Source organism: Thermobia domestica, unplaced genomic scaffold, assembly GCF_964235325.1.
Source record: "Thermobia domestica unplaced genomic scaffold, izTheDome1.hap1.1 HAP1_SCAFFOLD_1446, whole genome shotgun sequence".
Lineage (NCBI taxonomy): Eukaryota > Metazoa > Arthropoda > Insecta > Zygentoma > Lepismatidae > Thermobia > Thermobia domestica.
In genome coordinates, this window is record NW_027657156.1 from 1 (window position 1) to 25,131 (window position 25,131).

Sequence of the window (25,131 nt, forward strand, 5' to 3'; positions counted from 1 at the left end):
TTTGGTCCTGGCAGTAGTTCTTGGTTACGCATAATTAAAACTAACTGGGGGGGGGGCGCGGTGGCTCAGTGGTAGAGCGTTCACCTCTGGTGCTTGGGGTCCCGGGTTCGATCCCAGCCCCCGCCAAATGAACTTTCTGGTGGACAAACACCGTGCTCGTGGGTTTTCTCGGGGTTCTCCCGTTTCCTCCCACTTTCTTCATTCCACCATTTCACTCATCTCTCATTATCACCGTCTCCTTTAGCCTAATCGGCATAACGTGGGACGTAAAACTCAAAGATTTCATTTCATTTTTAAAACTAACTGGTACATAATATTTATGGTGATAAAAGCAAATAAATAAATGAGCAGTGTTTTATTTTTGTGGACGGAAACCAAATTTTCCTGTTTTTTCAGGTTTCAAATCACTACCTGTATCACTTTTTTTTTTTTTTTGGCTTTGTACATTGTAGCTGCTCCCGCTTCAAAAGCAATGGGCCCCTTCAAGATAAAACTTCTGCCTATACCCCTGAATGCAGATGACTTGAGGAAGGCTCAGTATAAATATAGTAGGACATGTGGCATAAAAAACTTCCGTGAATAAAAGATGAACCAAATTGTGCTAGGTGGCCACTAAAAAGCACGACCTCTATTTAACCGATTCAGGGCAGAAGGGTAGAGGGATATCCGAGCAGTAGGGAGGGGTGCATCCGTAGGGAGCAGGCGCGTCAGCGATGGTAGGTATACAAATAAACGAGGACCGTGAATTTACATGTACAAGAGGGGGCGCGGTGGCTCAGTGGTAGAGCGTTTACCTCCGGTGCTTGGGGTCCCTGGTTCGATCCCAGCTCGCGCCATGTGGACTTTGTGGTAGACACACCGTGCTCGTGGGTTTTCTCGGGGTTCTCCCGTTTCCTCCCACTTTCTTCATTCCACCCTATCCGCTCATTTTTCATTATCACCGTCTCCTTTAGCCTAACCGGCATAATCGTGGGACGTTAGACTTAAAGATTTCTTTTCATTTTTTACATGTACAAGAGGAATTTAAAACTCAAGTGGCCGCTCTTGAGCGAAGTCGCATCGGAAGGAATTGCCATTTTATCACCACCGTCCAATAGAAGAAAACTTAATGTACCATACTAATCTTAGTATAATACATTAACAATGAATTGTCTATCAACTTCCTTAGCTTATGCCAATGAAACGTTTATTTTTAATATTCTGACTTCCCTCGAGAACAACCAATGCTCAATTGTTTCTTTTATTGTAGCTTATTTGAATTTAATGTTATTTATCGATAGAAAGTTCGATTTCTTTACCTCCTACTCAAAAGCCTGGGAAAAAGTTTGTTTCTCTTTATACTAAGGACACATCAGTTTAGTTTTATTTGAAATTATTTCGACCCTGTGTGGTATCTTTGTACGTAATTTTCTCTCGTCACTCTTCTTGTTTTTTTCTTTCTTGTTAAAGGACATTCTTAAAATATCAAATGGGCTACCGTTGATCAGTAGTAGAGCGTTCACTTCTGGTGCATTGTGTCCCTGGTTCGGTCCCAACTCGCACCATGTGAACTTTGTGGTGGAGAAGCACCATGTGTGGGTTTTCTTATGGTTCTCCCGTTTCCTCCCACTATTCTTCCCATCATTCCATTCATTTCTCATCATCATAGTGCCCTTTAGCCTAACTGGCATAACCATGCGATGTAAAGCTTAATGATTTCATTTCATGTGTAATTTAATCGGTAAACTAGTTTTCAGCGGTATAACTCCTAATATTGCATAGTTTTACATTTTCGAATGCTACTACTGTTAAAATAACGTTATGTACATGGCCGTTAATGGCTCTAACATTGAGTAATAAACTTATATTAGAATTTAATAGAGTATCTGAAATTGATAATACAGTATTTCTTGATTGGAGATGATGCTTTTTTGTCTGCCTGTTTGAATTTCTTGAATCCATACTACACATGACAAGATTTTCAGGAACTTGATATTGGTTAGGCAACGAATATTGCACAACTTGCACATGCTGGCCACTATACTGTAGCCGCTGTATCCCTGGCTCTGACAGCTATGCGAAAAAGAAAGCGAGGGTTTATACTACACTGACACCCCCCCCCCACAAGGCCCAATGAGTGACCGAGCTGTCACCGCGTTGACACGGAAAGCAGACGTTGTTGCCACTCTGTCTTATTCCTTTCGTTTGTGCATAGTTGAGTGAAAAGTACTTTGAGATTGTATTCGATTATTGTAACTTTGAGTTGTTTCCTTTCCTTTTTGGGTGTTTTGGGTGTGCTCTTAAGAATATTGTTGTATTTAATTGGTGACAATGGTTAGTTCTTCAGAACCGAAGCCAAAGAAAATAAGAGTGTATAAAGGACAAAACCGAGGATTTATATGCAGACTTCGTGAATATTTCGAGAACTAGTGCGATAATGGAGGTCCTCTTCTTCCTGTGACCAGTGTGGTGAACAGAGTTGCTGATGTCTTGCGTGTGGGAACATCCACTGTTTAGAACATAACAAACTAAAAATGTTCCGAAGAACTTAATTCTCCTTCTGCAGTTTTGGTTACTCCAGGCAAAAAAAAAAAAAAAGTTACTTTTGTATAGTTTTCTTACACGGAAAGTTTAAAAAAGCCATGAAAATTCAGCATTTCTTAAGCAATTCATTTCGATTAAATTCGCTTGCTTTTTCTGTTTATTCTTAGTGTACCTGTATACGGTTAAACCCACGACAAATTGGCAACATTGTTTTGTCCACGTGCAGAACTGTCGGAGCCAGAGACGTAGCGGCTCTAGTATACTAAGATACCGGTTCAATAGCCAATAAAGACAACCAGCGGCAGACGGAATAGGATTCGAAAGTAGTGTATGTTGTAAAGGTACTTAGGATTAAAAAGTAGTGTATGTTGTAAAGGTACTTAGGATTAAAAAGTAGTGTATGTTCTAAAGGTACTTCTTTCGTTTCACAATTTAGTACAAGAAAATGAAGGTCGTACTTGAATAGTCAAAAAATATAATAGTCAAAAAAGCTAACATTTCCGTTCTCCTCATAAAATCCGGCTCTATGCGTGATTAGAGTGCAAAATTAAAAAGGTTGTATAATATTTTAAACACTGTTTAGGCGCAGAACAGGGATATTGAAAGAAAAGATGTGGAAAAATGTTAGATTAGTAATACATAATACAAAATGTTTTATTACAAGGCTTCGGATAGTCATGCACTAAAAACCTCAAAATATGCATGCAAATATGTCCTCTTTTCTGTTGATATGCTGAACTGCAATCATAGATACATAACTAGCTTACTTGTCTCTTCAAAACTGCTGGAGTGTTATCATCAATAGATAAAGGTGACCCCTGTTTCAACTGGATTCCATTGCAACGAATTTGGTCAGTGACATTTCGTAGCAGATTTCTGATCACTCAACAAGATAGAAAATCTGTGCAAAAATAGAATTTCCGTCCTAGCAGGGACAATTTTGTTAAAAAAATCATCGATAAATGAGTTATATTTCCATGTTCACTTACAAATTATGGTCTTCTTTGCAGCAGATACCATTGAATGTGCATTAGAAGAAAAACAGATGCTATAAAATATGCAGTGTCTCGTAAAATACGATAAATATGCATTTGCATAAGAAACATGGAAAATGCATAACTATTCGAAGCCTATTTGTTACCTAGCCAACTGAAATTTAAATATTTTGCTACGAAAAATAATGGTTCTTGAAATAAACACATTTATTTACTCCTTCATTTTTCTGATAGATTGAGATTGATTTCACACATAAATACAAAGTATTACGTCTCTTAGAGAGGTGGCCAAACCTGAACACAAAAGTGGAGGAAATTTTGGTAAAGAAACCTAGAAGTTTGCCAGAGACACTATATTTAACAACAGTACTGAAAAGAGAAAATCTTAATTCAGGTTAGTGTTGATATTTTTCCCCATAAGGAGAATGTGTTTGCCTTTGCTTCGTTTTCAGCAAATAAATGTAATATATTGTTGTAATAGCAGAATTGCAGGAATACAAATTGATTTATTTCAGTGTGTATGATACAATAGTGTTAATTACTGTTATTAATATTATATTCAGTGCTGCGTCATTTGGGTAAGTCGAAGTGTAGAGAATATAGAATATTCACTGGCTGTACAGAAGATTCCATTCCGGCATTTGTGAGGTGTGACTGAAATATTCCACGTTAATCTTTAGATATCCATATCATCACAGTAGTGCAAGAGGGATTTAAAACTCCAGTGGTGGCTCTTGAGGGAAGTCACATCGGAAAGAATTACCATTTTATCACTACCGTCTAATAGAAGAAAACTCAATGTATCTTACTAATCTTTGTATAATACGCTAACACTGAAATGTCGATCAACTTCCTTAGTTTATACCAATAAAACTTTTATTTTTAACATTGTGACTTCCTCGAGAACCACCATTGCTCAGTTGTTTCTTTTGTTGTGGCTTATTTAAATTTAATGTTATTTATCGATAGAAGGTTCGATTTCTTCCGATACCAGTACGCGCCTATTGAAAATTGTGGTGGACTAACACTGTGTGAAGAGGTTTTCTCGGGGTTATTCTATTTCCCTCCACTTTCTTCATTCCTCCTCTTCATTCATTTCCATAATCGATGTCTGCTTTAGCCTATACGCAGTTCCATGGAACGTAAAACTCAGATTTCATTTCTTTTGAAATATCAAAATAATTAAAAAAAAAAAAAAAAACTACACTTTGCGCCATCAAGAGCAGTATCTCTATCCTTCGTGATTCTGGAACTCAATGAATAATTAACACTTCTGACCAGAGTATATACACTTATTTATTAAAACAAAAATACAATGTAACAGTTTCTATAATATAAATGTCTATGCTCTGAAGATCTCTTTCAGTTAGTGTTTGATGAAGACAACGTTAAGTTAATTTAGTTTTTAATAAATAAGTGTATATACACTGGTCAGAAATGTTTATTATTCCAAGAGCAGTATGTAATTTTTATTTAGAATGTATCTAATAGCGTGGATTAGCAAGTATGTACATTTTTGGTATAGAGTTTGCTATTTCCCACCATAGTTTCTCAAGGTAGTATCTTCAGCGGGAGAAGCTCAGTTACAGTAGTTCAAGGTAGCACTTTTCTCATAGTAACTCAACTGCTAAGAAAGTAAATACAAGACCTCAGGACATGTTTTATAGGTCATTGACTTATTATTGATTACAAAACAGGTTACGAGTCAATCCTTTTTAGCTGAGCAGTGTTAAACTGTCATAGTTCTAGTTTAAAATGGAAAATAACTGGGTCTTTTAGGGTCAGAAGAGCATGCTTTGTCTTGGAAATGGAGCAGGCAATCCTGACATTGCTTCAGTGACTTGACCCAGTTTTTTTTTTTTTTTATGTAGTTACCATGCTTTGTACCCCTGGAATAATTGCCTTGACGAGCATGGTGACATATGTTCAAAATATATATTTACAGTGTCTTACTACTTGTGAATATGCCTTGGAAATAAAGTTTATTCGTGGGAAGTCTTCCCTTTTTTTTATTAGCATGATAACACATACTACCGAGTAATTTATGGTTTAAAATAGTGACACAGTGGCTGTAAATTTGATTATGTAACGTAACAAGTATTTCCAAGGAGATGCCTTATACTAAAAGAGAACGATAATGAATGTTTCACAGTTTATTTTCTTAAGTTTGAAAGGGATGCTGAATGCTTATTCTTTTCTTCCAGATACAAGAAGCACAGTCCTTTTTACTTTATTGAGAAGACATTTTCCTGTAGTAACATCAACTGCGAAGAAGAAAGACATAGCTGGAACGTGGAGACCCACAAAATACGAAAGCCAACAAAGATTCTCCTTTTTTCACGTAAAGGTAAAAATAATAATATTTACTTTCATATATGAAATTACAAATTTGTATAATTAGCTAGTTTCCAGGCCTTGAAAAGTAAGAAGTGGGAGAATGTATTTCAACTCTGCTTAATCTGAACAAAAAATTCTAGGTTTAACACAGATAAAGGGAATTTGGATAAGGATGAAATGGTATCATGTAATTTTATCAATAAGAAATAGTCTAAGTAATGAGTTAATATTTTTATTTCAATAAATGTACATAGTTATATTACTGGCGTGTACAAACGAATTATTCACTCCTTATTTGATATAAAACTTGGAAAAAGCTTTTATTTTACTGTTCTAAAAAAATGGACCATGTGGTTTTATATTCATAATAACGAGCCACAAAGCCCCGTTGAAGGAATCCTGATAGTGATTCCGAAATATCGGTGAAGTTATTAGCACTAGGAGGCGAGTATTTTAATAACTAAAATATAGCATCCTTAACTGTACTTCCTTACTATAACCGGAGGTGGGGGAAATTTACTACTTCCGGTTTTAATATTAATCTACGTAGAGCAAACACTTAGGTATGTCGAGAAGCAGCTTTACACAATCAATTTAGTATTGCAAGAATAAGAACCCATTTTTTATCTTGAAACCGTATTCAAACCGGAAGTTGCAAAGATCAACCACTTCCGGTTTTATCGTTGATCGCTATAGAATTGAAACGGTATTGCGGTTTTCTGCAATAAATTTAGCGTCTCAATAGTATTTTCTATTTCTAATATATACGAAGAAAAGGAGAGGTAGAAATCTACAATAATTTTCGATTGTAATATTAAAAGAAAAAATATTATGGCATACAAACCAAACTCCTTCACGTGGTGTACACGTGGCGGTACTACTTGTTTGTACATACAATATATCCCATCAATAGGTAATTTAAGAAATTATAAGACACTATTCATAAATTGTGTAGTTTGTCACGAATTATAAATAACAGCAAGAACAAATCTAAAATATTACTAATTACAATTGCACAGTTACTTTTTTAATTGCTAGTTTATATATACGGTGAGTCATTTAGAATATTCAACCTTAAAACGGAAAACCAAAAGAGTGAGAGAAGCGAAACTGTGACAAAGCAACTAGAAGATAAGGGTACACACATATTAAGCATCAACACCCGGAGAACAGTCTTGCTAGTGTAACATAAAGTTAGGTTTTTCAGAAAGCAAATTGCATACCATCTTATTACAAATTCCAAATCTACGCTTAAAGAGAAAACAAACAATACCACAATTGATGTTCAGTGGTGGAAACTAACAACCCTAGTTTCCCAAACATGAAAAGAAAAAAGGGGGCGCGGTTGCTCAGTGGTAGAGCGTTCACCTCCGATGCTTAGGGTCCCTGGTTCGATCCCACCTCCCGCCGTGTGGACTTTGTGGTGGACAAACATCGTACTCATAGGTTTTCTCAGGGTTCTCCCGTTTCCTCACACTTTCTTCATTCCACCATTTCATTCATTTCTCATCATCACCATCTCCTTTAGCCTAACTGGCATAAGCGTGGGACGTAAAACTTTTAAGATTTCATTTTCATGGAAAGAAGAAAAAACTTGGAAGGCTTCTACAATAGAAATGATACGAGGCAAGCTTATCGAATGTACCTTAATGTCAAACAGTACACTCAATACTTGACATATTGATACGTACAAAATTGTAACAAATTAAAAATTGAACTTTTTCAAAATGTTCTCGAAAATTATCTCTCGAACGGTTTGAGATATCAAAGAACAATAAAGTTATTATGGTTTTAATGTTTTTCGAAAGCAATGTACGTAATTAAATGTGATAGTAACATATTAAACTTTCCAAAATAAAGCCTTTGAAAAGTCAGATTTTCAGTTTGTTATAATTTTGTTCCTATCTCTTCGAAATACGTCAAATCTTCATGGTAGTATTTTACCAAAAGGTACATTCGATATGCCTTGCCCCGTCTGTCTTATTTGCGTTATTACTATTGTAAAAACCTTCAAATTTTGTTACTTTTTCATGTTTGCTATATTGTAGTATTGTTGGTTTGCAACATTGAACAATAAGTTTGGCATTGTTTGTTTTCTCTTTAAATGCAGATTTTACATTTGTAATAACCTAATGTGGTGTTATTTAAAAAAAAAACTAATTTTATATGGGGTTGACATCACTGTTCACTGGATGTTGATGCCTAATACAGATTAATGTGTCCCCCTCCCCCTACTTGCATCCTACGAAGTTTCGCTCCTCTTCCTGTCTTTTGGTCTTCCCGTTGTAATCATTGGAGTTTATAAATGACGCACTATATATATATTGTACAGCGTGTGAATGAACTAGACCACAAACTGTAACAAGTGATTCCTCACATTATATTTATAATTACGAAAAAAAAAAATATCTGCGGTTAAAAGTGCATAGTTTCGGAGTTAAGACTGCCGAAGAAGTGACCAGATTAACTTGAAAGGTCCATAGCTCCATTAGTATGTGCCCTATCCAAATATCCATTTTTGAGAATTCTCCAGTTGTTGCATAACGACTTTTAGACAGGCAGTTTGGAAGTACTCATAAAATTTTAACTAGTCTCAAACTGCTTCTCTAAAAATTGTCGCACAAGTACCGGAGGGTTCTGAAACAGATATTCGGATCCAATTGAAATATGTTCCATAGGAGTGGAGCTGCGGAACTTTGAAGTTAATTTTTTCGCGTTTTCGGTAGCTTATAACTCCGAAACTATGCTCTTTCGACCACACTTACTTTCATGTGAGGAGTCACCTGTTCATTAACACTTATATATATATATATATATATATATATATATATATATATATATATATATATATATATATATATATATATATATATATATATATATTAACAACCTTCCACCGTCGTGCCTATATAGCATGGGGATGAAATGTTAAATGACGGTCGAAGATCGCTGCTACTCACCATCTAGAATGAGTAGGTACAGGATGACGGAAAGAAACCACATTAATTGACTTCGAATTAAAACTCTGTATTTCATTAAAGCTTGTGTACTATTGTGATTGATCGTCGACTGAGTATAAACGCAAGATCACATATCTTTAAGCAGCTAAGAAGTTAACCACGAATAACTCGAACATAGCTGAGATACACGTACCTTTATACAACTGATGACTGGAACTGATGTCGATGTTCTGGACGATATCTATCTTGATGTCAATAGTCTAGAATGGCTGACAATTGTGTACCATTATCCACTATAATGGTTTGCTGAACGATTAGATCTCCTGATCTAATCTTGGACTTAGAATCACAGAAAAGTAACTACTGTGACATAAGTAACTATATGAATATTTAACGTACGATGACTCTCTTAAACTGATCCTTAAGACAGATCTCGTAAACTGATCCCAATCTCTAAAAACCATGAGGTTTTATACTAAGATTCCAGACATCCTGGAATTCATTGTCGTTGACTTTCTGTATATCTCAGCTATTGGTAAAACGTGGGTTTCACCCGAATTACATCGTGATCAAATTCTCAGACTTACAAATTTCTGTGAACTCAACGATTATATCACAGTCAAAGTGTGTCAATGTTACAATGTGACAATCTGATGACAATTCAAAAACATTACAAATACAAATTACAATAGCTTACGAACTGACGACCAAGCGTCTAGCCGTAGCGAAACATAACATTCATTACATACACACAAAACATTGATGTCAACACATAAACACACACCCACGTGTTTACGTTACATGATAACATTGAGTTTCTTAATATTCGATTAATTAAATATACTTCCTTTACCAAAAATAATATCTTTCTGAATAATATCAATGACATGTATCAACATGCCCTTCCTTTAAAATGAGAGAACTCCGTTCTCGACTCAATTTCTTCCCTGAAATTGACCGTAAAAATAATTAAGTATATTCATCCATCACCCTGTATATATCTTTATATTACATTTATCACATTTAAAAGAAATCATAAAAACATAATTTATTTACATTCATTATTTTCTTTTTTTAAAAATTCTTGTCAAGAGTCCTCATAAAAGTATGGGCTCCTGCCATCTATTGAGTTATATATATATTACTACTTGTAATTGTGCTGCATTTCCTGTGCTCGGAACTGCACATACATATATTTTCTCGCTCTCGTTCTTGGAAACTTCCACTGTATTCAGTCGCAAAGTTCAACTCAGTGTTTATTATCTCCGCACATTTTCCACTAGTATCAGTGTCCCTATCACTGATGCTTTTCATAAATATGATGCACTTCATTATACACTATATATGTTGTTATAAACCACTAATATATTAATAAACAACGTATCTTGGCATTGCATGTTTTTTAGAACACAAAAATAAAAATTGAAAATATTATTCACTTCACTTATGGTAAGTTTGCTATCTGTAGAGTTAGCAACTCTGATGCACTTCCTTCCGCAAAATGTTGTGTCAGCAATGTTTTTGACACTGATCTTGAAAATCTCCACGTCTTATCCTGTTTGCCGCGTTGCTTCGATGGTTAAAGTTAACTTCGAATACGTGCTCCGCACTTTTCGTGAAAATTTCGGAAAATTGTTCACAAAATTACTACGTCGCATGGACGAATGTACAATTTTTCGTGTTTCAAGTTTGTGACTAAATGTTTATCCGTTTTTCCCGCTTCAAAATCGAATAATTCGTGATTTGTGATACATCCCTCTTTGGTTTTGGTGCAGTGCATAGCAACAGTGTTCAAGTTACCTTGTGGTTCCTCTTTTTGCTTGAGATAGTGATCTGCATTTTGTTTTGTGCAAATAGTGTGCTTTTTAGTGTGGTTTTTATCTACTTCTGCATAGATTGGAAATAATCCGCAGTTTTCTATGTTACTAATATCGTCATATACCTTTTTATTCTCTACACTTCTTTCCTGTCTTTTCTTTCTACTAAATCTACGTAATTTAATAATTAAATAAATAATAATTATAGACGTTGCTAGTACTAAGACTGTTAAAGATGTTAAGGCAATAGCAAGTACGGTAAACTTCTTTTCCATAATACCTGTAAATATAGATAACTAAGTGTGAAATCGCGTTTTTATTTTTCTTAAAACTAATATAACTATATCGCGGTCTATGACTCTCTTCTGAACAATATATTCATATTTCCAGCATAGGCCTAGTATTAATGTTCATTAATCGTTCATTATTCTCTATAAAATGCATAATCGATGCATATTCTAAATAATGACTAGTGTTCTAATCGTTATGTAACCTATTCGGATACAAAAATGCTATCCTTGTTACATTTTCACTCGTTTGACGCTGTTATTGTCATTTTTTTTTCAAAGTCGTAAAATCCTACATTTTCGTGCATATTTCTGTTCTTAAATACACTTTGTTGCTAGTTTTAACGTTGTTTGTAGGTACAATTATCTTTATTGATGTTCAATCTATCTTATTTTAACATTCCAACATTCTCTGTACTTAGAAGTCATTCATAAATCATCAAAAACATTGTGAATGAGAGAAACTCGTCCTCAGTGGGAGTGGCTTGTTGCTTAGACGGCGGCCATCTTCCCGTAAGTCACGCCCCTTAGCAACGAATCCTTTCTCGCACGCGCGAGAAGCGAGCAACAGGCTCCCGTCGGTATTCCGCGAGTAGTATGTTTTAGAAAACAGAAAACTACCAAACTGACTATTGTATTCACATGAATACTGAAGATATTCATGAACTGGATACAATAACTTATTATTATACAAATAATCTATATGCCAATTAATCATTCGATAATAATAATAAATCAATAATTCTTCTCTCATTTTAAAAAAAACGTGAATTTAGAAAATGAATTTTAACAAAATAATGTGTTTATATATAACTTAATGATGATTATAGATATGATGCATTATGATTGTATTCTGTTTCCGACTATTACTCGTCTATTATCTATGATTTTCCTACTTTTCTATTCAAACTATTTACTTCTTTTAACGACTTTTTACACTTTTTCGTACTTTTAACGACTTCTTATTGTAGATTTGTAAGCTTACTTGAACTAGTTTATAACACTAGCATCTACTTTATCTATGATTTGTCTATTTATCTAGCTTTACTAATAGACAATTCTTTCTATTTTTCTTCTTTTTGTTTTTGTTTTCTATAGCTTGAAGCTACTGATTTCACTAATATTCTGTTGTTATTTAACTTAGCTATTATCTATTTACATGCTTGTATCTATTCTTATCTATGATGATCTATTATCTATGCTTATTTTCTATTGCTTCTTTTTCTACCAAAACAAAGAGTTTTGCCGTATTAGTACTGCGTAACCATTTTTTCTTCAACGACTTAATCGTTTCACCAACTCAACTAGACCAATCCTAGTTTTATCTAGGATGACATAACCAAAGGCTTTTCAACTCACAACTACTTCATGCTGTAGGTAAGTATGTCTACATATTACCAATTGTTTTAAATGTTAATCCAATGTTCCTTTTCAGGTTTTATTGCAACTTAGATTTTTTTTCAAATAAACTCCATTCTTCTTCATATCCAAAAATGTAAAACTTTTTTTATAACCCAAGGCACATACGATATTGATTCACATACTACGCTTACTTTATTATTACTTTTTGATGATTATTATTATTATTATTATTATTATTATTATTATTATTATTCCTGATTTTGAATTTTATACTCCCGTATTGCTCTATATAGCTTACAATACAGTACTAATAACAATATTGTTGTCCAAATTAATGATATTATTACTCCACAAATTACATACATGATATAGTCTGTTTTTAGATGTAGTTCTGGGATCGAAGTATCGACTTTCAATTTTAACAATTTCTCAGTTAAACTATTTAGCTCTTGCGTATGCAAGGTGAAATTTATTTGTCTCTCAGTCCAATTACCGATCAATTTAATATGTTTATTCTGAATCTGAATTATCCGTTTGGATGGAATGACCAGCTCTCCAATTATTATGTTATCAAATTTATCATAGTTTATGAAATTTGATTTAGCTCTAGTTTGATCAAGTTTTGTTGAAGTAATTTCTTGATGTACACCCACTTTTGTCATGTACGCTTCTTCAACAGAAGAATACATCACACCAGCGTGTGTATATCTGAATATCACATTCCCCAAAAGTTTTCAGAATTCTGCTGGCATCCTTCTAGAGAATTATTTAAAACGATATTATTCAAACATTTCGATTCACGATCCATAGTTATGCTTTCACAAAAATATAGAAAACTTTTAAATTCGCATTTATTTTTATCCAATGAATGAAATTTACCTTCAGCCAAATAGACTGCTTCCGGTAATTCATAAAATATTCTTGTATTATTTATTAAGTAGCCCATTGATGTTACGTCATACATTATTGAAATACTAGTATCATATATTATCGGAGTCTTTATTATTAAATCAACATTATTTTCTTCGTAATGGTATTTTACTAAATATACGCTAGACATTTGGTAAAACATTCCAATGTCTGACCTATAAATAGTATTTTTCAATACATCATGAAAATTAATTAACTTTTTAACATCAGCATTAGATAATATATGATATGTTAACTCATTATTTAAAATGCTATTTACTATTTTATTTACTCTCTCCTGTACAAGATGAACAAACAAGTTTGCCATAATCTTGCGTTGGGATTGATGCAAATAACAGTATAGCTCCTGAATTTTATTTTTAAAATCTTGCAACACATGTTGTACTTTTACGACAATCCCGTGGACTACTGTTATCTCATTATTAAATGATTCTTTTAGATTTTTAATTTCATTAGTTAATACATTCTCATGTTTATTTAACTTATCAATAGACTGAGACAACTGTTTATTATGTATTAAATTATACGTCGATAAACCAATGGACGACAATCCCAGTAACCACGAAAATATAAATCTTTTATTTCTGTGATTATTATTACACCTCGTTCTACCATTTTCATAGACAAAATGGCAGGGTAATAAATTTACTATATTCTGTCTAAACTCTCTCTCTTTCACTGCATAGTCATTCAAAATCTCGTATGCGTCAGTACATTTGTCGTGTACTGGCACCGATTCTTGGAAATTTAAATGCATTTTAACGGTTGTAAACACCATGTTCGTAGCATGAACAGCATAAGCATTCTGTGTCAATGCTAGTCCAATATCTGATAATGTTATTTGTTGATGTTCTTCTTCAGCTACCCCAATACTAATCAATAGTACTAGACAAACGACAATCTTGAACATGATGATAACTGTAAACAATTAAAACTTAGAATTACTATTCTGAATTAAACTTATTTATTTTAATTATTTCTATATCTCTTATTTATTTAATACTTATGTTTTTATTTATTTAGTTTACTTTGTATGTGTACCTTGGATTATTTAACACTTTAAATATATTTATGTGTACCTTGGATTATTTAACACTTTAAATATATTTACTAGATATCTCTAATTTAAAAAAAAAATCTAATTTCCTAGTCACTTTACGCTCTGTAAACAATATATTTTTACCAGTTAAGGGATTTTCAGATGGAAATCAACATTTACTTTGATTTCGGGACACGGACTTTTGTTGATAAACAGCGGTCCAACTCGCTGTTTCACTGATAAAAACATGTTGTATACAGATACCTAACAAAAAAAACTTGTATACTAAAAACTTATTCGTGTTTTCTCGTTGCAAATTCATTTTAACTTTTCGTGATGTAGTCCTTTGAGTTTTAAAACTTCTTGGTTTTTCACGCGTTGTTTTTTTTATTAGACATCACTGTCTAAATCCGACTCTTCCTCTTGTCTATCCGAATCTTCCTCATTTGCACTTACAAATGGTTTTAAACGTCTTATGTCAACGGAATCCGTCTTCTCTTGTCCTTTCTTAGTCTCATATTTCACCTTATATGAGTTATTATTCAACTTTTGCACTATTACTCCTCGAATGTTATATCGTTTTCCAAAACAAGCTGTAATGCCTGCTCTTGGCATTTCACGAATCCAAACTTTTTGTCCTACGTCGAAGTTTGGTTGAGAGAACTTCTTCTCAATTTGCTTCTTTTGGGATTTAAACCGCTTCTGCAAATTCTGGTACGCGACCTTCCTTGCTTCCTTTACATTTCTTATTCGCTCTTCGTTTTCTACATACTCACACGGTATGTCCAGATCCTGTTCCAAGAACGTTCTGGGTTCACGCCCTGTAAGCAAATAATATGGCGAGTGTTTTGTTCCGTCATGAATCTGTGTATTCATGGTAAACACAATTGAAGGTAAGATCTCGTCCCAGTTTGTAAACTCACGGTCTATATAGTGCTTCATAATTTGTTGGATTGACCCAATAGCTCTCTCCGATGTTCCGATATTATAGTGGGCATCTGTATTGGCAAAATTTAACCGCATACCAAACCGTTCAGCCATCTCTTCCATCACTCGGCTCCGGTGTGTGCTATGCCGGTCCATCGCAAGAATCTCAGGAATCCCATGCTTTGTAATTAATTCTTCAAAAATTGCTTCTGCTATAATTTCTGAAGTTATAGCAGGAACTGCTCTTGCAATTACGTATCGAGTAGCACTGTCAACGAATACAATAACATATTTATTCCTGTGATTTTTCGATCTTTTAAACGGCCCAATCTCATCCATAGTTACATGCTGAAATGGCATATAACTCGGGTATATTTGTGGATGCAGTGGTGTCCTACCAGCTTTACGTTTCTGTATTTGGCAACTGATGCACTGGCTGACCTTCTCTTGGAAAAACCTTTTCATATTTGGGAAATAGATGGATTTTAATACTCGATTATAGCACTTCGTGTAGGAATAATGTCCTCCTCCGTATATCGAACAATGCAAGTTTTTGAAAACTTGTTCCCTCAAAGAAAAAGGAATGCATAATAGAAATTTCTTTCCATTAGCCATCTTTTGAGTTCTGAAAAGTTTTCCGTCCTTAATTTCATACCAGCGTGCCTGCTTTTCCGCTTTTTCATCTGCTTCTTCCGGATGTTCTATAGCCTTCATTATTGAACCGAAGAAAGAATCTTTCCGTTGCAACTCAGCTACGTCCACATCTTCGTCGAACGTGATGTTGACTTCAAGATCTTCTGTCTTTACTGGTAACGCATCTAAATCGATGTCTTCATCGGTTGGTTGGATATTCGTGTTTCTTGATAATACATCGCTAGGGTTTTTCTCTCCTGGACAATGCACTGGCGTGTACTGATATTGTGCCATCTCTAAACTGTACCTTAACAGTTTCGGTGATAATTTTGGCGTTGTTTGAAGGTATTTTATACACCTGCAATCAGTGTATAACTCGAATTCTTTATTGTACAAATAGTAGTTGAATGCTTTAAAGGCACTCACCACGGCCAAAATTTCTAGTTCCACTATATGTCTTCGTGTTTCGTTTGGTCTCAACACTCTGCTATAATACGCTATAGGTGTCCACTCTCCATTCAATTGTTTTTGCATAAGTACAGCCCCTATTGATTTTGTAGATGCATCCGTATACACTCTAGTTTCCAGATTTTCACGGAAAGGTGCTAATAAAGATGCATTCATCAACGCTTCCTTTAATTTTTCAAAACTAAGTTGGTGTTCTTCCGTCCACACAAATTTATGGTTTTTTCTTAATAATTGTTGGAAATTAGATGACATTTCCGCGTAGTTTTTACAAAACTTCCGCACATAATTAGTCAACCCAAGGAATGACTTAAGCTCTTTCGCGCTTGTAGGTGGTTTACAAGCTCTTATTGCCTGAATTACTTTAGGACTTATTTCGTAACCAGCTTCGCTCACAATGTTACCTAATGCCATTACCTTTTCTTCCATGAAGTGACATTTTTCTACTGATAACTTTAAGCCATATTTCCTCAGTCTTTGAAAAACTGAGTGTAATACAGATACCATCTTCTCCTGATTGTTTACATAGAGAAATACATCATCCATGTAATATGACACCGCCTCCGGATGAACGTTAGCTAATGTCATTGCCATGATTTTTGTATATATAGCGGGCGATTGAATGTAACCCATTGGGAGTTTAGAGTATTGATACGCCCCTACGCCAGGAATATTGAATGCTGTATACTTCCTAGATTCCTTAGAAATTGATACCGTATGATAAGCACTCTTAATGTCCAACACACTAAAGAATTTGTGACCACCCATACATGTAAGAATTTGATGTATAGGCGGCAACGCCACAGAATGGAATTTTACATGCCTATTAAGGAGTCTACAGTCCAAACAAGCTCTGATCGATCCGTTTGGCTTCTTTACGAATAACATCGGTGAGTTATACGAGCTATTACTCTCCTCGATGATGTTTTGTTCGAGTAAAATGTTTATCTGTTCTTTAATTTTATCTTTCATAGCTATAGGTATTGGATACTGTTGACGTCGAAACGGAACTTCCGTTTCCAACTCTATCTTATGTTCTACTCCCTTGACTCTTCCTAATTCATTTTCTCGCCACGCAAAAACATCTGCGTAATCGTAACATAACTTCTCTAATTTCTTTTTAATTTCTGGTTTAGTCTTATCGCCAAATTTTAACCGTGATTTATCGTAGTTTTTTCTCGCATCTAACACCTCTTCAATTTCATCCTCTGTTAATCCTTCTTGTCTTAATTCCGATTCACTCATGCATGCTTCTGCATCTCCAATTTTTAAATTTTTCGTCAACATGATCGTCTTATTTGACGGATTGATTACTTCTAAACACCTATTTTCTTTCGACAATATTGCTCTAGGTACAAATATGTTATATTGAGACTCTAACAATTTATCTGGCTCTAATAGAAATTCGTTGTTTGCCCAAGAGTTAACTAGGTTAACTTCGACAGTTGTCCTAGTTCTTGGTAACAACTTCACTCTATGTCCAAGAACCCATTTCGGCTTTAAACTTGTTTTTATACTAATTGCAATATTATCGGAAACTGTTCTGGTTTCCTGATCGTTTCTACAATGTTTAATCGGTTTCCCGAATCTTTGAACAATAATTTTACCAGTTCCATAATCAATTCGACAATTTTGTGTTTGCAAAAAATCATTCCCAATCAACATTTGATATGGGAAATCTTTTATTATCCTAAATTCCTGATGAAAAGTTTGATTTGAAATTTTGAACTTAATTATAGCTAATTTGTTAATTACCAGAGTATTTTGCGTGATCCCTTTGATCTTAGTTTGTTGTGGAATTATTTTTGCACTCGGTGGCACTAATTTCTCATTAATAATTGAAATTTGCGACCCACTATCGAATAACGCTTTAATCTGTCTATCATCGATTTCTAATGGTAAATATACCATATTGTTGTCTAAATTAACTGAGGCAATTATTTCTCTTGTTCGTACATTTCGATTGCCTGTAAATGCGCCTCGCCCATTTACAGATGTGTTCCGTTTAAATTACTCGGACCTGGTGTTTGATAGTAAGTAGTACCATTTACTTGTGCTGGTACCACTTGCACAAATCTCTGCTGATTCGGGTTTTCGAAATTATAAGATTGGTGACAACACGAATTCTGACAATTCCCTTGCCAGTTTCCTTGTTGACCACATCCTCTATTATTTCGCCAATAATTTCCTCGATTACCACGCTTATTGTAATAACCATTATTACCTCTATTGTTGTTTTGACTTCTGTTATTATTACTATACCAATTCTTATTCTTATTTCCACGGTAATTAATCCTGTAACTACCTCTATTCTGCTTATTATTCCTATAATACTGATTTTTCCCTTGCTTTCTCGCGTTATTCTCTTGTTTCTCTTCGTCTTGTGTTTTTGCCGATAATGCAAGCTGTAATCTGTCTATCTTCTTCTCTAATTCCGCGATTTGTGTAATACTCTGAGGTTCTTGTTTGATCTTATTCTCCTCTTTATGTTTTCTTACAACTACGTGATCTGAATCAGATCCACTTTCATCATCTTCTACTTGCTCCCTAATTTTCTTAACAAGATCTTTGATTGTAACTTTACCGGATTCTTTTTTCACACGCTTTGCTATTTTACACTTATTCTTTTCTATCTTTTGCAAATCCTCCACGAATTTTTCTAGGCTAGAGTATTCTCGCGTTCCTACTTTTTCCATATAGTATGGATGTAATCCTCCAACTATAATACCTATCTTCTTAATGTCATTCATTTTCGAATCTAATCGTTCACAAAGAACGAGCATGTCATATACGTAATTGATGACAGCCTCGTCTTCATGCTGTAACCGTTCCTTAATTTTATCTTCGATATCTATTGTTACATTCGATTTCGTAAACTCTTCTACTATTTCAGACTGCAACTCTTTATACTGTATTTCTGCCGTATTTTTCCGTTTCAGGAACAATTTAATCCATTGCCTCCCTACTCCTTTGAAAATATTAGGCAGTAATTCCTTTCTTTTGCTTTCGGCGATGCCTGCCATTTGACAAGCATCGTCGAATTCATCGAAAAACGACACGATGTCATTATCGTTCTTGAGATCGAATTTAGGCAGTTTGTTAATATCTGCATAAAACGTAATGTTAGACGCCATCGTAAAATTCTTATTTTCACTATTTATTAATTTCGGATCTAAATTTATGATTGAAGGAAAGTCTTCCGATACAGATTTAGTCACCGGACTACCTGGGAAATTAAAAACTGGTTCTTTACTCAAAACAATTTTAGGACTCGCGACTTTGTCCTGACTACAAGAAGTATTTCGTCTTTCCGGTGTCCTCACACCAAATAAATTATTCACATCAATATTTATTCCCTTACTCGCTTTCTGTGCTCTAGTTAACACAGTATTTTCATTCATTTATCTATACTTCATTCAACTTTTAATTACGAAGTGAGGGTGGGTGGTGAGGGTTAACGTATTACTTATTCTACTTGAGTCAATTGCCTTAGTCATTCGAGATCCGAACCAAATCTCGTATTCAAGTGGTGAACGATCATAATACAAAATCTTAACATACTAAATTACTTCACTATAAACCAAACTTAACCATAACCTAATTAAAACGTATTCTTAAAACTAAAATTATTCCGTTTCGGGATTCGCATCATAGCTATTTCCACCATAAGACTGGTGCGAACTACTCTTAGCACATGTTCGAGGATCGAACCAAAATATCTCCACCATAAACTACCCTAGGATCGGTACAAAAACCAGCATCTCTACCATAACAACCTTCCACCGTCGTGCCTATATAGCATGGGGATGAAATGTTAAATGACGGTCGAAGATCGCTGCTACTCACCATCTAGAATGAGTAGGTACAGGATGACGGAAAGAAACCACATTAATTGACTTCGAATTAAAACTCTGTATTTCATTAAAGCTTGTGTACTATTGTGATTGATCGTCGACTGAGTATAAACGCAAGATCACATATCTTTAAGCAGCTAAGAAGTTAACCACGAATAACTCGAACATAGCTGAGATACACGTACCTTTATACAACTGATGACTGGAACTGATGTCGATGTTCTGGACGATATCTATCTTGATGTCAATAGTCTAGAATGGCTGACTATTGTGTACCATTATCCACTATAATGGTTTGCTGAACGATTAGATCTCCTGATCTAATCTTGGACTTAGAATCACAGAAAAGTAACTACTGTGACATAAGTAACTATATGAATATTTAACGTACGATGACTCTCTTAAACTGATCCTTAAGACAGATCTCGTAAACTGATCCCAATCTCTAAAAACCATGAGGTTTTATACTAAGATTCCAGACATCCTGGAATTCATTGTCGTTGACTTTCTGTATATCTCAGCTATTGGTAAAACGTGGGTTTCACCCGAATTACATCGTGATCAAATTCTCAGACTTACAAATTTCTGCGAACTCAACGATTATATCACAGTCAAAGTGTGTCAATGTTACAATGTGACAATCTGATGACAATTCAAAAACATTACAAATACAAATTACAATAGCTTACGAACTGACGACCAAGCGTCTAGCCGTAGCGAAACATAACATTCATTACATACACACAAAACATTGATGTCAACACATAAACACACACCCACGTGTTTACGTTACATGATAACATTGAGTTTCTTAATATTCGATTAATTAAATATACTTCCTTTACCAAAAATAATATCTTTCTGAATAATATCAATGACATGTATCAACATGTATATACTTCCTTTACCAAAAATAATATCTTTCTGAATAATATCAATGACATGTATCAACAATATATATATATATATGGTGTCTCAAAAGTCCCCTGACATAGGGTAACACTGTTATTATCAGAGTTACAACAAAATGTAAGAGTAAAAACCATCTACAAATATGATGTTTTCACTCTAAAGTGAATGATTTTTTTTTTTAATTGGACGAGCCGTTTTGGCTGTACACTCTTTATGCGCCCAATGTTAAACGAAAATGCAACGTTGGTATTAACCTAGACCTACAACATAAGTGGATGAATTTACTGTTTGAAAGGGGGGCTTTCCGTCGACATGTTAGCGTAAAAGACAGTAACTTCATTCACTTATGTTGTGGGTCCAGGTAAATGGCAACGTTGAAGTTTCGTTTAACGTTGGGTGCATAAAGAGTGTACAGCCCAAACGGCTCGTCCCATTTAAAAGATCTTTTCACTGTAGACTGAAAATATCATATTTGGAGATAGTTTTCCCTCTTACGTTTTGTTAAAACTCTGATAATAACAGTGTTACCCTATGTCAGGGGACTCTCGAGACACCCTACATATATATATATATATATATATATATATATATATATATATATATATATATATATATATATGTATGTGTGTGTGTGTGTGTGTGTGTGTGTGTGTGTGTGTGTGTGAGTTTATAGCTTTAAGATTGGTTTTGACTTCGTTTACAATTTATGGACAATTTCTTATTGAGTATATTTTGTTTCAGGCTATAGATGAGTTGCTGCCTGAGTGGAAGGACATAGAAGATAAGAATATTCTCAAAGGATAAATGTAAAGGCTACAATTTTTGTAATACATTTTCCTTCAGAATATCCATCTATCCACAACCAAAAAGTTCCTTATGTAATCGACAATGTTCTGATCATGCACCCTTGTATATCTGGCCTGCTATTCAAGTTTGGTTTTAAAAAGAATAAAACTTGCATAACGTCTTTTCCAACTGTTCTTTCATAAACTTCTACATCAAATCTTGGAAAGGCTGATCATTGGTTGATCCTTCATAAGTTTTTACATTAAAATTTGGAACAACGTGTACACCAATTCATAAGTCACAGCTGAAGCAACGGGTTTTGGAACATTTTCAACGATGTTATGGTGAGAAACATTTGCAGTAAACACCTGTTAGGCTGTTCGTGTTTCTGGAGATGTTTTCTAAGCGACTTAATATTTAGAAAATCACGAAAGCAGTATTTTTCTCCGTCGATATTTGCTACAGGTTACAACTTGTGGAAAAAACGAAAGCGGAGAAGAAGATATTTAGGTGATTTAAAGCTAACTTGCACAAGAATGGGGGTATTGTTGATATAGGGATGGTGTTGTTACTAGTATAACTTGTTAAAGAAAAGAAGTATAACTTGTTAATCCTTATTAAAAAGATTACTTTGTTTCAAGACAAATATATTTTGGATATATAATGTATACGTTACTTATATGAAGTTGTAATTTAATATAAAATATATTGTGTTGGTTATGAAAAAATAAATACAATTAAATGAATTCTGATAAAGTCTGCTTTGTGCGTTCATTAGCCATTACTTACTATTCTAAAAGAAATAGGAATTACGATAAATAACAAATTATTGTTTTGATGTACACTGAAGGCAAAGTTTCCTCATGACATTTTGTTTAATAGCTTCTGATGGATGGTAGTAATTTTTATTCAAAGTATCTTAACAACTTCATATTTGCGTACTTTTATGTATTATATATATGAGACGATTTTTTTTTTTAATTTTCGTTACTACGAGATTTCTGTTAACTTCCTCTGGGGGTTCCTGTTTGCTTAATCTGAGTTATATTACAACATATTATGACAGGAATCCAACCTGGGTCTCTGACTTACCATGCAGAGTGCAAATTCCATCACATTCAAAGAATGAAAAATATGAAATAACTGGTTCGAGACTCGAACCCAGGTCTCCGAGAACAACCAAGTCTCCCGGTCTAGTCGTATACTTTTGTTATCCCTCGAATGTACTTGAATTCATACCTATAGAAGGATTAGTCTGTTCTAAAGTAAGTTAGTTTTTCCATTATTATCTAAAAGCTCTATTATACTTATCTACAATCACTATAATAATACTCAATAATTTAAAGGGTTTGTTCTTTCAATGTAACGATACAGGAAAGGAAAAAGAATTATATCAGCATGTGGACATTTATATTTATACGAGAATAGATATCCCAGAAGTTTTCCAGTGTACAATCATGTACAAAAGATCTTGAACATCCATTCCCTTTGTAACAACACCCTATATTATTAGTATTGGTATTGCACTAAAGGAAGTCTATATTACTATAGTCCGCGTCACCCGAATTGGCGTGTGGCATCAGCCAATAAGCTCGCAGTGTGCTGTTACTAAGCCTTCAGGGAGGAATCATTCATAATTGATTTTACTCGTATTTGTGGACAATTAAGAATGATTAGAATCCTCCCTGAAGGCTTAGTAACAGCACACTATGAGCTTATTGGCTGATGCCACACGCCAGTTTGGATGAAGCGGACTATAGGTAGTATGGGTCTTTTAATGGGCTATTAACCAAAAATAAAAAGCATGAGTGCAAAAAAAAAAAAATGAAGATAAGAAGGTAAGTGTAACTTGACTATATAGCTTATATTGAAACGCTTTCTTTGAATTTCAATTAAGCACGTTTTGTGTTAATTTAATCATATACATTTTGACAAGTTCTTATCGTCAGTAAGTGTTAAGGTCTCTCACAATGGTATTTTTTCACTTTTTTGGTAAGAAAGAAACACTGATTTTAACAGTTCAGTAAAGAATTTGAATGATTGACGAACTTCCGCGTTCGTGGCCCTCTGTTCACATTTACAGCAAAATAATTCGTAGGTTAAGAATGAATTCTTTTAAATGCTGAGTCCATATTCTAAACGCTTTCTGAGTTCGAATTATTATAATAGCAGTTGCTTCCACTTTTAAATTTTCAGTCTGTTGTTCGATTATATAATTGTGCAATGATTTTCTTGTTTAAAAATCGCTGTTGCACTTTCAACTTTAATATTTGCTGGTAAGCCATCTAATTTTACATATAGTTTAGGAATGTATATACTATATACGAGGACGCAAACAGGAAGTCACGTATTGTGTGACGTCGAAGTTGTACACTTCAAGCGGTTCATTCAAGTTATAAATCCTTAGTTGTGGTTTCTGTTAATGAAATATGATAGTGTTTCTTCTTTCTAACGAATGAAAAATTTACCATTATGTGAATTCGTGAATATAAATATTCATTAAAGTCACTTCTTTGTTTAACGTCACACGATTATGCTTCCAGGCAAATGAAAACTATGATGATGATAATAAACGACATGGTGGAATGAATCAGGTTTGAGGAAATGGTGAAATCACGGGAAAGGACACGTACATAGTGTTTATCCAATAAAAGGCCACTTCATGTGAGCTGTGATCAACCCAAGAAACCCCTCGCTCTAGAAGTGAGCGCTCTACCATTGAGTCACGGATGATGATAAAGAAATCATCGAAACGTATAGGAATAAATTAATAAAACGGTTGCTTAAGTGACGTTGAAAGGTTCATCAGATTATTAAATATGCATTCTATCAACTCATGTAGTCTGTACATTATTCTTACAGGTGCTGCTGTATAGTTTTACTACTGCTGTTCATTGTGCCAATTCCAGTGCTGTTATAGTGACTGTTGCCGTACTGTGGACTTCACCTATATTGCACTGCATTGCTATTATGTAACACATTTAAGAAACAGGATGACGACACATACCACCATGGATCGTTACCATTTTAGATACAATCTGCCTATATGCAATATTGGTGCCGTTGTAGTCTGAGAGCTGCTGCACAAGGTTGCATCTAAAATGCTAACTATCACTAAACTAGTTTAATACTTGTGCATAGTTGTGTGTGTCAACATCCTTCCTTAAGACATGTTACATAATAACAATCCCATGCAATATAAACCCGTCGAAAAAAAAAACTCCGGACCTCATGCAATTTTGGCTGAGAAAATTATCTGGCTTGGTAGACAGCGTTGTTTGGTTTCGTCTTTATTGCTGGGAAG

At 34.4% G+C, this 25,131-nt stretch overlaps 1 long non-coding RNA gene and 1 other non-coding gene across 2 annotated transcripts; both read left to right on the top strand.

Moving 5' to 3' along the window:
* Positions 1–764: 764 nt before the first annotated feature.
* TRNAR-CCG (transfer RNA arginine (anticodon CCG)) lies at positions 765–836 on the top strand. Its single transcript has one exon. It is a non-coding gene; the product is annotated as a tRNA-Arg (tRNA).
* A 2,942-nt stretch (positions 837–3,778) lies between these two features.
* LOC145677842 (uncharacterized) lies at positions 3,779–22,574 on the top strand. The gene is made up of 3 exons (XR_014130051.1): positions 3,779–3,912; positions 5,723–5,865; positions 21,783–22,574. It is a non-coding gene; the product is annotated as an uncharacterized LOC145677842 (long non-coding RNA).
* The last annotated feature ends 2,557 nt before the right edge of the window (positions 22,575–25,131 follow it).